Consider the following 13963-nt stretch of genomic DNA (forward strand, 5'->3'; position numbering starts at 1 on the left):
GGGGGGAGAGAGGCTGAGGCTGGGGGGGAGGCTGGGGGGAGAGAGGCTGAGGCTGGGAGGAGAGAGAGGCTGAAGCTGGGGGGGAGGCTGGGGGGAGAGAGAGGCTGGGGGGAGGGAGGCTGAGGCTGGGAGAAGAGAGTGGCTGAAGCTGGGGGGGAGGCTGGGGGGAGAGAGGCTGAGAGGAGAGAGGCTGAAGCTGGGGGGGAGGCTGGGGGGAGAGAGGCTGAGAGGAGAGAGGCTGATGCTGGGGGGAGAGGGAGGCTGGGGGGAGAGAGAGAGGCTGGGGGGGAGGCTGGGGAGAGAGAGAGGCTGGGGGGGAGGCTGGGGAGAGAGAGAGGCTGAAGCTGGGGGGGAGGTTGGGGGGAGAGAGGCTGAGAGGAGAGAGGCTGATGCTGGGGGGAGAGGGAGGCTGGGGGGAGAGAGAGAGGCTGGGGGGGAGGCTGGGGAGAGAGAGAGGCTGGGGGGGAGGCTGGGGAGAGAGAGAGGCTGAGGCTGGGGGGGAGGCTGGGGAGAGAGAGAGGCTGAGGCTGGGGGGGAGGCTGGGGAGAGAGAGAGGCTGAGGCTGGGGGGGAGGCTGGGGAGAGAGAGAGGCTGAGGCTGGGGGGGAGGCTGGGGAGAGAGAGAGGCTGAGGCTGGGGGGGAGAGAGAGGCTGAGAGGCTGAGGCTGGGAGGAGAGAGGCAGATGCTGGGGGAGGCTGGGAGGAGGGAGTCTGATGCTGAGGGAGGCTGATGCTGAGGGAGGCTGATGCTGGGGGAGGCTGGGAGGGGGAGGGTTGGAGGAGGGAAGCTGATGCTGAGGGAGACTTGGAGGAGGGAGGCTGATGCTGGGGGAGGCTGGGAGGAGGGAGGCTGATGCTGGGGGAGGCTGGGAGGAGGGAGGCTAATGCTGGGGGAGGCTAGGAGGAGGGAGGCTGATGCTGGGGGAGGCTGGGAGGAGGGAGGCTGATGCTGGGGGAGGTTGGGAGGAGGGAGGCTGATGCTGAGGGAGGTTGGGAGGAGGGAGGCTGATGCTGAGGGAGGTTGGGAGGAGGGAGGCTGATGCTGGGGGAGGCTGAGGCTGGGAGAGGCTGGGAGGAGGGAGGCTGGGGGAGGCTGATGCTGGGGGAGGCTGGGAGGGGAGAGGCTGATGCTGGGGGAGGCTGGGAGGGGGAAGGTGAGGCTTGGAGGAGGGAGGCTGATGATGAGGGAGGCTGGGAGGAGGGAGGCTGATGCTGGGGGAAGCTGGGAGGGTGAGGCTTGGAGGAGGGAGGCTGATGCTGAGGGAGGCTGATGCTGGGGGAGGCTGGGAGGAAGGAGGCTGATGCTGGGGGAGGCTGGGAGGAAGGAGGCTGATGCTGGGGGAGGCTGGGAGGAAGGAGGCTGATGCTGGGGGAGCCTGGGAGGAAGGAGGCTGATGCTGGGGGAGCCTGGGAGGAGGGAGGCTGATGCTGGGGGAGGCTGATAGTGAGGGAGGCTGATGCTGGGGGAGGCTGATGCTGGGGGAGGCTGGGAGGGGGAGGATGAGGCTTGGAGGAGGGAAGCTGATGCTGAGGGAGACTTGGAGGAGGGAGGCTGATGCTGGGGGAAGCTGGGAGGGTGAGGCTTGGAGGAGGGAGGCTGATGCTGAGAGAGGCTGATGCTGGGGGAGGCTGGGAGGAAGGAGGCTGATGCTGGGGGAGGCTGGGAGGAAGGAGGCTGATGCTGGGGGAGGCTGGGAGGAAGGAGGCTGATGCTGGGGGAGCCTGGGAGGAAGGAGGCTGATGCTGGGGGAGCCTGGGAGGAGGGAGGCTGATGCTGGGGGAGGCTGATAGTGAGGGAGGCTGATGCTGGGGGAGGCTGATGCTGGGGGAGGCTGGGAGGGGGAGGATGAGGCTTGGAGGAGGGAAGCTGATGCTGAGGGAGACTTGGAGGAGGGAGGCTGAGGGAGGAGGGATGCTGATGCTGGGAGGAGGGAGGCTGATGCTGGGAGGAGGGAGGCTGATGCTGGGAGGAGGGAGGCTGATGCTGGGGGAGGCTAGGAGGAGGGAGGCTGATGCTGAGGGAGGCTGGGAGCAGGGAGGCTGATGCTGGGGGAGGCTGATGCTGAGGGAGGCTGATGCTGAGGGAGGCTGATGCTGGGGGAGGCTGGGAGGAGGGAGGCTGATGCTGGGGGAGCCTGGGAGGAGGGAGGCTGATGCTGGGGGAGGCTGGGAGGAGGGAGGCGGAGGCTGGGGGAGGCTGGGAGTAGGGAGGCTGAGGCTGGGGGAGGCTGATGCTGGGGGAGGCTGGGAAGAGAGAGGCTGATGCTGGGAGGGGGAAGATGAGGCTTGGAGGAGGGAGGCTGATGCTGAGGGAGGCTGGGAGGAGGGAAGCTGATGATGGGGGAAGCTGGGAGGGTGTGGCTTGGAGGAGGGAGGCTGATGCTGAGGAAGGCTGATGCTGGGGGAAGCTGGGAGGAGGGAGGCTGATGCTGGGGGAGCCTGGGAGGGGGGAGGCTGATGCTGGGGGAGCCTGGGAGGAGGGAGGCTGGGAGCAGGGAGGCTGAGGCTGGGAGGAGGGAGGCTGATGCTGGGGGAGGCTGGGAGGAGGGAGGCTGATACTGGGGGAGGCTGGGAGGAGGGAGGCTAATGCTGGGGGAGGCTAGGAGGAGGGAGGCTGATGCTGGGGGAGGCTGGGAGGAGGGAGGCTGATGCTGGGGGAGGTTGGGAGGAGGGAGGCTGATGCTGAGGGAGGTTGGGAGGAGGGAGGCTGATGCTGAGGGAGGTTGGGAGGAGGGAGGCTGATGCTGGGGGAGGCTGAGGCTGGGAGAGGCTGGGAGGAGGGAGGCTGGGGGAGGCTGATGCTGGGGGAGGCTGGGAGGGGAGAGGCTGATGCTGGGGGAGGCTGGGAGGGGGAAGGTGAGGCTTGGAGGAGGGAGGCTGATGCTGAGGGAGGCTGGGAGGAGGGAGGCTGATGCTGGGGGAAGCTGGGAGGGTGAGGCTTGGAGGAGGGAGGCTGATGCTGAGGGAGGCTGATGCTGGGGGAGGCTGGGAGGAAGGAGGCTGATGCTGGGGGAGGCTGGGAGGAAGGAGGCTGATGCTGGGGGAGGCTGGGAGGAAGGAGGCTGATGCTGGGGGAGCCTGGGAGGAAGGAGGCTGATGCTGGGGGAGCCTGGGAGGAGGGAGGCTGATGCTGGGGGAGGCTGATAGTGAGGGAGGCTGATGCTGGGGGAGGCTGATGCTGGGGGAGGCTGGGAGGGGGAGGATGAGGCTTGGAGGAGGGAAGCTGATGCTGAGGGAGACTTGGAGGAGGGAGGCTGATGCTGGGGGAAGCTGGGAGGGTGAGGCTTGGAGGAGGGAGGCTGATGCTGAGAGAGGCTGATGCTGGGGGAGGCTGGGAGGAAGGAGGCTGATGCTGGGGGAGGCTGGGAGGAAGGAGGCTGATGCTGGGGGAGGCTGGGAGGAAGGAGGCTGATGCTGGGGGAGCCTGGGAGGAAGGAGGCTGATGCTGGGGGAGCCTGGGAGGAGGGAGGCTGATGCTGGGGGAGGCTGATAGTGAGGGAGGCTGATGCTGGGGGAGGCTGATGCTGGGGGAGGCTGGGAGGGGGAGGATGAGGCTTGGAGGAGGGAAGCTGATGCTGAGGGAGACTTGGAGGAGGGAGGCTGAGGGAGGAGGGATGCTGATGCTGGGAGGAGGGAGGCTGATGCTGGGAGGAGGGAGGCTGATGCTGGGAGGAGGGAGGCTGATGCTGGGGGAGGCTAGGAGGAGGGAGGCTGATGCTGAGGGAGGCTGGGAGCAGGGAGGCTGATGCTGGGGGAGGCTGATGCTGAGGGAGGCTGATGCTGAGGGAGGCTGATGCTGGGGGAGGCTGGGAGGAGGGAGGCTGATGCTGGGGGAGCCTGGGAGGAGGGAGGCTGATGCTGGGGGAGGCTGGGAGGAGGGAGGCGGAGGCTGGGGGAGGCTGGGAGTAGGGAGGCTGAGGCTGGGGGAGGCTGATGCTGGGGGAGGCTGGGAAGAGAGAGGCTGATGCTGGGAGGGGGAAGATGAGGCTTGGAGGAGGGAGGCTGATGCTGAGGGAGGCTGGGAGGAGGGAAGCTGATGATGGGGGAAGCTGGGAGGGTGTGGCTTGGAGGAGGGAGGCTGATGCTGAGGAAGGCTGATGCTGGGGGAAGCTGGGAGGAGGGAGGCTGATGCTGGGGGAGCCTGGGAGGGGGGAGGCTGATGCTGGGGGAGCCTGGGAGGAGGGAGGCTGGGAGCAGGGAGGCTGAGGCTGGGAGGAGGGAGGCTGATGCTGGGGGAGGCTGGGAGGAGGGAGGCTGATACTGGGGGAAGCTGGGAGGAGGGAGGCTGATACTCGGGGAAGCTGGGAGCAGGGAGGCTGATGCTGGGGGAGGCTGGGAGGAGAGAGGCTGATGCTGGGGGAGGCTGGGAGGGGGAGGAGGGAGGCTGATGCTCTGGGAGGCTGATGCTGGGGGAGGCTTGGAGGAGGGGGGCTGGGAGGAGGGAGGCTGATGCTGGGGGAGGCTGGTAGGAGGGAGGCTGATGTTGGGGGAGGCTGGGAGGAGGGAGGCTGATGCTGGGGGAGGCTGGGAGGAGGGAGGCTGATGCTGGAGGGAAGCTGGGAGCAGGGAGGCTGATGCTGGGGGAGGCTGGGAGGAGAGAGGCTGATGCTGGAGGAGGCTCATGCGGGGGGAGGCTGGGAGGAGAGAGGCTGATGCTGGAGGAGTCTCATGCTGGGGGAGGATGGGAGGAGAGAGGCTGATGCTGGGGTAAGTTGGGAGCAGGGAGGCTGATGCTGAGGGAGGCTGGGGGGAGAGAGGCTGATGCTGGGGGGAGAGAGGCTGATGCTGGGGGAGAGGCTGCTGCTGGAGGCGGGGGGAGAGAGGCTTCTGCTGGGGGAATGGAAGAGAGGGGCCAATGCTAGAGACAGAGGACAAGGGTTGAGGGATAGAGCAATGACAATATCGATGGGGGGGGGGAGTGTAAGGACTCAGAATAGGAGGGGGGCAGCATTGGGAGCTCATTATGGAGAAGGGGCAACATGTGTGGGCTCAGTATGGAGTGGAACAATGTAGGGGAGTCAATATCAAGAGTGGGGTAGTGTGTGTGTGTGTGGGGGGGGGGGTGTCTCAGCATAAGCGCTAGTGTGGTGGTCTTAGTATGATGAGTGGGGCAGCATGGAGATGTCATTATGGAAAAGAGGAAGGCAGCATTAGGAGCTCATGGAGAGGGGCAGCATGCATGGGACATTGTGAGGAGGGGGCAGCATGCATGGGACACTGTCAGGAGGGGGCAGCATGCATGGGACACTGTCAGGAGGGGGCAGCATGCATGGGACACTGTGAGGAGGGGGCAGCATGCATGGGACACTGTCAGGAGGGGACAGCATGCATGGGACACTGTCAGGAGGGGGCAGCATGCATGGGACACTGTGAGGAGGGGGCAGCATGCATGGGACACTGTGAGGAGGGGGCAGCATGCATGGGACATTGTGAGGAGGGGGCAGCATGCATGGGACACTGTCAGGAGGGGGCAGCATGCATGGGACACTGTGAGGAGGGAGCAGCATGCATGGGACATTGTGAGGAGGGGGCAGCATGCATGGGACACTGTGAGGAGGAGGCAGCATGCATGGGACACTGTGAGGAGGGGGCAGCATGCATGGGACACTGTGAGGAGGGGGCAGCATGCATGGGACATTGTGAGGAGGGGGCAGCATGCATGGGACACTGTGAGGAGGGGGCAGCATGCATGGGACATTGTGAGGAGGGGGCAGCATGCATGGGACATTGTGAGGAGGGGGTAGCATGCATGGGACACTGTCAGGAGGGGGCAGCATGCATAGGACACTGAGGAGGGGGCAGCATGCATGGGACACTGTGAGGAGGGGGCAGCATGCATGGGACACTGTGAGGAGGGAGCAGCATGCATGGGACATTGTGAGGAGGGGGCAGCATGCATGGGACACTGTGAGGAGGGGGCAGCATGCATGGGACATTGTGAGGAGGGGGCAGCATGCATGGGACACTGTGAGGAGGGGGCAGCATGCATGGGACACTGTGAGGAGGGGGCAGCATGCATGGGACACTGTGAGGAGGGGGCAGCATGCATGGGACACTGTGAGGAGGGGGCAGCATGCATGGGACACTGTGAGGAGGGGGCAGCATGCATGGGACACTGTGAGGAGAGGGCAGCATGCATGGGACACTGTGAGGAGAGGGCAGCATGCATGGGACACTGTGAGGAGGGGGAAGCATGCATGGGACACTGTGAGGAGGGGGCAGCATGCATGGGACACTGTGAGGAGGGGGCAGCATGCATGGGACACTGTGAGGAGGGGGCAGCATGCATGGGACATTGTGAGGAGGGGGCAGCATGCATGGGACATTGTGAGGATGGAGCAGCATGCATGGGACATTGAGGAGGGTGCAGCATGCATGGGACATTGTGAGGAGGGGGCAGCATGCATGGGACATTGTGAGGGGGGGGCAGCATGCATGGGACACTGTGAGGAGGGGGCAGCATGCATGGGACACTGTGAGGAGGGGGCAGCATGCATGGGACACTGTGAGGAGGGGGCAGCATGCATGGGACACTGTGAGGAGGGGGCAGCATGCATGGGACACTGAGGAGGGGGCAGCATGATGTGAGGTCAATGTGCAGATCATATTTCATAATTGAGGAAGGTGTAGTGGGTATAATATAAGGGAGGGCAGTGTGTAGTTAATTAGGGGCAGTGTGACAGTCACAGTATATAAGTGGGGACGGTGTGGTGGGAATATTTTATACTCATGCTATGTTTTGATGTGCCTGTGGTGATCCCCATTGGGGGGGGGGGGGTTAGTGCCCTTTGTTTCTCATTGATACTTTTTCAAGTGTTTTACAGAGTAGATCTGCCTTAAACAGATGTTGTGTGCGAAAACTCAGTTTTACGTTGTCACTAAGGGGCGCGACCACTTAAAGTGCCTAGGGCAGCACAAAGGCAAAATACAGCCCTGACTACACCCCCACATCTCACACAGCTTGCACCCCCCAGATCACACACACTACACCCCCATATCTCACACACCCTGTCCACATATCTCACCCTGCCTGTACCCCAATTTACCCCTCTCAAACTCTCTGCACCCCTTCACATGCTTCTGTCAGTCTGCAGCCCTCATATGCCACTCACCCTGCAGCCCCCTTTCCCCTCATGTCCCCTCTTTTCTTATTACCAGTCATATGTCCAAATCTCCGTCAGGATTCAGCATCTCTTGCTTTCTGCTGGCAATCCTGTGTCTCCCCCCACACAGTCACATGGGCGTGACATCATCGCAGGTCCTGCAGGATGGCTTATTCCGTCTGCTGTGCAGGTCAGGAGCACTCCTGCAGCTCAGAAACGGCTGGTGGGCCTCTCCAGGTCAGGCGCCCCTCAACTGACTCTGGGCTCCCTTGACTCACAGGCCGGCCCCCTGACGGTCGCATTGTTTGCCACTACACAGCGGCACTACACATAGGGGCCCGGCAGCCGGCTCTGCAGAGCGGCTGCCGGGCCCCTATGTGTACTAGTGCCGCTGTGTAGTGGCCGGCCTGTGAGTCAGGGGAGCCCAGTGTCAGTAGAGGGGCGGCTCACTTCTCCTCGTTCCCCCGCTGATCCGGTCTCCTCGGCGCGTCATCCATTGCTGTCGCTCGCTCTGACCTCTCAGCAGGCGCGCAGTGATGACGTCACCGCGGTCCTCTGCAGACCTGTCAGAACGCCGACAGTCACAGAGGGGAGAATGATAAGAGAGCGCGCCGCTCACTCTCTCATCATTGCTCTCAATTGTATCGGCACCTGCGATGCCGATGCAATTGAAAGCGCGATCCTCCGGGGGGGGGGGGCGGTGACAGCGCGGCCATCGGGCCCCCCTGAGTAGCAGTGCGCCACTCCTGCCACTGCGAGTGGGCCCCCCCGGCAGCTCAGGGCCCCGGCATTTGACCGGGTTTGCCGGGTGCTGGCGCCGGCCCTGAGCATTTCTAATATGAGCAGCACTAATCCTAATTCTACATAGGTGTACCCAGTGAATGCAGAAATAGATGTGTCGTTGAAAACTACAAATTGCTATAGAATACCATCATGTTGTATTCAGGGTTTTTTAAAGGAGTGATCCGACATCTAAATTGTATTTTCTAACTATCAATCTTTACCCCCTAACCACTTTTATAATTATCTTAATTACATAATTCCCTATACTTCTGCCCTAGCTTTCTAATCCCTAAAGGTGTTATATTTTACTGCACTTTCTGAAACATTTAGTGAGAGGAGACTCACATGTGACATCACAGGAGGCTGGGGCTGCAGTCACTCTCCATAGCATCAATCGCTCCTCTGGAACAGAAGGTCACCAGGGTGCAGTGCTGCAGTTACTTACTAGTTTCCTGCATCGCAGCCCTCTGAGGATATCCTGGTGTCACGGGTGTGGTTTCAGACCATAGAAGGTCACATCATTTGGCTGCACAGAATGCTCCCTGACTTTCCATTGTTTCTTCTGTCAGTATTAATTGGTACAGGTAGCTTTCCTGCTGTATTTTCATCTCTTCCCCTTTTGGACTCAGCAGGAGTTCGCCTTCTACCCAGCTGCTGACCATCAGCATTCTCTATATACCCCTATCGTCCTTTAGACTGTCCTGGTAAGATTCTTCAGTTTATTCAAGCTCTGTGTGCAACCAGGTGGCTTGTACTCCTCTGCGGTATTGTTGCAGAAAGCTTTGCTGAACTTCTACCTGAGTCACCTGTAGATAAATAATTCATGCATTTTCCCCAGTGTGTAATCCTTGTGTCATCTATAGTAGTTATTAGGGTTGACAAAGAGCTCATCCCATCCATTCCCTATTTAGGGCCCAGCACTAGGAATATCTAGGGTCAGGTATCTGGCTCAGTACATAGGTATGGAACCTATCTAGGGTGGTGAGGGACCCCAGGGACCAGTAGTAGGTTTGGTTAGGGATCACCATCTTCCCTTTCCCTAGACACAGGATTTATCTTCCCTTTCGCCGTACACTTGGTACTTCCCAGTACCTATCGTGACACGAGGATCCTAAATGATGTGTGATGGACACTATAAGCAGGCTTAGTGGAGCACTGGCATATTACTCATCTCTCTGCAGCTGCTTCTATTGCTTGTGTGAAAGATGTCGGCTGAGGGTGTTGATACATGCAGTGAGGGACAACAGCTTTAAGCACCGCCCTCAAATGAAGCATCATCAAGAGATAGCACTATTGTCTCTCACTAGTTCTAGCACTGCCCCCTTATGACACTTTGTTTGAGTGTGGAGCTAGAAGCAGTAAGGGACACCAGAGCTGATGACGCTTTGTTTGAGGGTGGTGCTAGAATCTGTGGGGTGGTAATGGTGTCACTCACTGCATCTAGCACCACCCACAGTTGACATCTTTTATACACAAGCAATGGAAGCGGCCACAGAGAGATTAAAAACATGCCAGTGTTCCACTAACCTCCTCCACAGCATCCATCATCCAGGATCCAAGACAACCTCAGAGGTGGAGATGCAAGAAACTAGTAGGTAACTTTAGTAGTGCTCTATGTTGATGTCCTGTTCCAGAAGGAGCGATGAATGCTGTGGAGAGTGACTGCAGCTCCATCCTTCTGTGACGTCATGTTTGAGATGCCTCTCAAACGAAACATCACAGGAAGAATAGTAAACAAAACACCTTTAGTGATTAGTTAGATAAGGGAGAGGTGTAGGGAACGAAATAAGAAAGATAATTATAAAAGTGGTTAGGAGGTTAAAGATAGTTTGAAAATACATTTTAGGTGTTTGACCACCCCTTTAAGTTCTGCTCCAATATATTTGTTAATATATATTTTTATTTATACAGAGCTCCAAATCAGACGCTTTGAAATGAAGTTTACAAATGCCATTCTGGCTATCGGCAGTCATTGAGATAGAAAGCATGAGAGCCTACTGCTTAGTGGCTCCGTGGTCAGTAATGTTCCTTTGCAGTGCTTGGTTTCTTCATTTCAATCCAGCTAAGAACAACATCTGCATAGAATTTGTACGTGCCCCCATATTTTCACGGATTTATCAAAAGAGGATATCAGAGCACTTACGCATTTTCAAATATAAATAATTTTATTAACCCACATGGTAAAATTCAACCAATGTATAAAGGCAAAGCAATATTACCCATAGCGTTTAAGTGGATAAATTCAGCTCAGCTAGACCTCCACCCCAATATACATTTCGCATTGGAGAGCTTCCTCAGGGGGCTGCTGTTAATCGGTGCACCATAACCTTATATACTACTGTGATTTAATCCAATTTCACCTGTGCTCCCAAATCGGCGCTTGCGCGCTGTCATCCACCGACCCTCCAGAAGCGCCGCTCGTCATAGCTGCGCACGCGCGCCCTGTAGCCGCAGCCTGGGCTCACGTGCACCTCCTGAGACAGCGGCGTCATTCGGGGAGGCGGCGGAGTCCAGCGCGCACGCACGCACTCGGGGACGCACCTGGGACTGGCTGCATGAACAAAAGACACACACAACGCAAGGTGCAGTGCATGTGTTATGGTAGTTACAGTAGTCTGCTATCTGGACCATTGCTCTCCTACACTGCTTTTAATCGATTTTAATATGTGTCATTTATGTGTTTGTTGACAGCCACCATCTTTCTGCTACCTCAAGGAGAACCTTGCCTGTGAAACTAATCCCAATGGAATTATATTCAGAACCTGGAGACATCATGCCCCATCTGGGGATAAAGTTACCATAAACACTAATGATCTATGACACACAATGTGGAACAGAATATACCCTGACCGCAATAGGATGACACGTGCATAACTGCACCTTGCGTTGTGTGTGTCTTTTGTTCATGCAGCCAGTCCCAGGTGCGCCCCCGAGCGCGTGCGCGCTGCACTCCGCCCGCCTCCCCGAAGGACGCCACTGTCTCAGGAGGTGCACTTGATCCCAGGCTGCGGCCACAGGGCGCGCGTGCGCAGCTATGACGAGCGGCGCTTCTGGAGGGTCGATGGATGACAGCGCGCATGTGCCGATTTGGGAGCGCAGATGAAATTGGATTAAATCACAGTAGTATATAAGGTCATGGTGCACCGATTAACAGCAGCCCCCTGATGAAGCTCTCCAATGCGAAATGTACATTGGGGTGGAGGTCTAGCTGAGCTGAATTTATCCACCTAAACGCTATGGGTAATATTGCTTTGCCTTTATACATTTTATACATTGGTTGAATTTTACCATGTGGGTTACTGTGCCGAATGTGTACTGCAGTTATAATTGGTGATAGCTGATTCACATGTGCAGGCATTTATTAGCTTAAACTACATACATGATGTTAAAGTGTAATGATCTCTCACAATGGTATATATAGTGACTGTATTTTACTATATCCATGTAGTATGGTGAGACACAGTAGCCACACTTACTTATCTGGACGGTGTGGGCATCTATTAACCCGTGGAATGCACTAAGCACTTTAAACTCAACTTTTAGGTGAATAAGGTACTAGGATATGTTAGCCGGGATGTATAGATATATCATAAGAACTGTGTCCAACTAGGACACAAATAGATACAATAATGGGAGATGTACTACTCTACTAAAATCCCAAACATCCTGGCAGCATATGCTATAAGTGCTATTATCTGCTACTCAGTACAACAGGGAGAAAAAAGACCATTGTAGGTTTTCCCTGTCTCTAAATATCCAGCCAGCAAAAAGACCCCCGCATCTATGTGTGTGTTTTGTACACTGTCATACCTCATTTTTTAATGTCAATGTATGCTTTTCATCATTGCTTTTATATATACAAGTGTGTGTGTGTTAATAAAATTATTTATATTTATTTATATTTGAAAATGCATAAGTGCTCTGGTATCCTCTTTTGATGTATTCAGTTGTTGAGCTAGCATATAACATATAACCAATAATAATTAAAATCTGGATATATGTATTAATTTTCACGGATTTGTATCTGACACTCCAAAAAAGATAACGGAAGTTTGGTTGATTTCCTATGTAATTAACCCTAGAGTATGTATTGGCTAAAAATAGGAAATTACTGTAGATTGTGAGCCCTGTACAGGCCTGTAGAACATGTAGTTATCTATAAATTGTATGTAGACTTCTATTCAGTAGGCTCTAATACTCTGTCTAGTGGTTGCTTGCGACAAATAGCAAGTTAAAGGAGTTTGCAAAAATGCTTCTCTTCTATACCTCATGGGCCTGCTAAAAGTAAAAATACCAAACTTTACTTACCTGCTGTTGATCGAGTAACAGCTCTCCATTGCTGCCCCTGGTGGTGGCATCACAGCTACAAAGCTGGTAACTGCTGCAGCCAATCACGGTGCTCAGCAATAGAAGGGTTAGGCTAGTCCAACCCTTGAGCCCAGTGATTGACTCCAGTCATGATATCACCACTGTAGCCTTCAATAAGCCTGGGGGGCAGCAGCAGAGATCCAGCACTGGAGCAGTAATAGGTAAGTAAAGTACAGTTTGATTTTTTTGCCCAGGCAAGAACTATACACTATAAAAAAAAAATCTTGAAAAATCCACTGCAAAGTTTTTCCCACGAACAAAGTACATTTGATAATCAGATCTTGGAATAATAATAATTTCCACAATTCAAAGTGTTAAAAAAATATTTCTGTGATGAGATATTATACAGTATATGTGTCCCTGCTACCTACTGTGTAATGGCCGTGTCTGACTGTACAGGAACATGGTCTAATCAAACCACATCTACTGTGCAGGAGGATGAATAAGTGATTAACCCTTTCACGACCGGCCGATTTTTCGCTTTCCGTTTTTTTTTTTCGCCATTCTTTTTCTGAGAGACGTAACTTTTTTATTTTTCAGTCAATATGGTCATGTGAGGGCTCATTTTTTGCGGAACGAGCTGTACTTTTAAATGAAACCATCAGTTTTCCCATATTGTGTACTAGAAAATGGCAAAAAAATTCCAAATGCTGAAAAATTGCAAAAAAAGTGCGATAGCACTATGGTTTTTGAGATATTTTATTCACTGTGTTCACTATATGGTAAAACTGATGTGTGGGTGTGATGCCTCAGGTCAGTGCGAGTTCGTAGACACCAAACATGTATAGGTTTACTTTTATATAAGGGGTTAAAAAAAAATCGGAAGTTTGTCCGAAAAAAGTGGCGCACGTTTTACGCCATATTCCGTGACCCGTAGCGTTCTCATTTTTCGGGATCTTAGGCTCAATGACGGCTTATTTTTTGCGTCTCGAGCTGACGTTTTTAACGGTACCATTTTTGCGCAGATGCTACGTTTTGATCGCCTCTTATTGCATTTTGCGCAAAAGTTGTGGCGACAAAAAAACGTCGTTTTGGCGTTTGGAATTTTTTTGCCGCTACGCCGTTTACTGATCAGATTAATTGATTTTATATTTTGATAGATCGGGCGTTTCTGAACGCGGCGATACCAAATGTGTGTATATTTTTTATTTTTTTAACCCTTTAATTTTCAATGGCGCGAATGGGGGGTGATTTGAACTTTTAGGTTTTTTTGTTTTTTTTAATTTTTTAAAACTTATTTTTTTACTTTTTTTTTTATTTTACTAGTCCCCCTAGGGGGCTATTGCGATCAGCATTCCGATCGCTCTGCAGTATCTGCTGATCACAGCTGGAAGGCTGTAAACAGCAGATACGCTGTCTTTCTCTTTTGCTGTGCCCCGGGCACAGCGAAAGTGAAACCAATTCATGTGTAGTACAGGAGTCATCACATGACCCTGTACTACCATGACAACTATCGGGAGTCACGTGATCGCGTCACGTGACTTCCGGTTTCGGCGGTAAGTAAAACTTTACCGCGATTGCGCTTATAATGGCGCTGTCATGTATTGACAGCGCCATATAAGGGGTTAATCGGCACGAGCAGATAACGATTCTGCTCGTGCCTAGCAGGCACACATCTCAGCTGTGAAAATCAGCTGAGATGTGTGCCGATCGCGGCATGCTGCCGCCGGAGGACCGCGGGCAGTAACATTATGTCATTTAGGACGTAAT

General features: G+C 54.9%; 1 long non-coding RNA gene across 1 annotated transcript in view; it reads left to right on the forward strand.

Moving 5' to 3' along the window:
- The window catches only part of LOC142244134 (uncharacterized), a 302411-nt gene that overhangs the window by 258941 nt on the left and 29507 nt on the right, over positions 1-13963 (forward strand). The gene's annotated exons all lie outside the window — the stretch shown is intronic.

Source organism: Anomaloglossus baeobatrachus, chromosome 6 (assembly GCF_048569485.1).
Source record: "Anomaloglossus baeobatrachus isolate aAnoBae1 chromosome 6, aAnoBae1.hap1, whole genome shotgun sequence".
NCBI lineage: Eukaryota > Metazoa > Chordata > Amphibia > Anura > Aromobatidae > Anomaloglossus > Anomaloglossus baeobatrachus.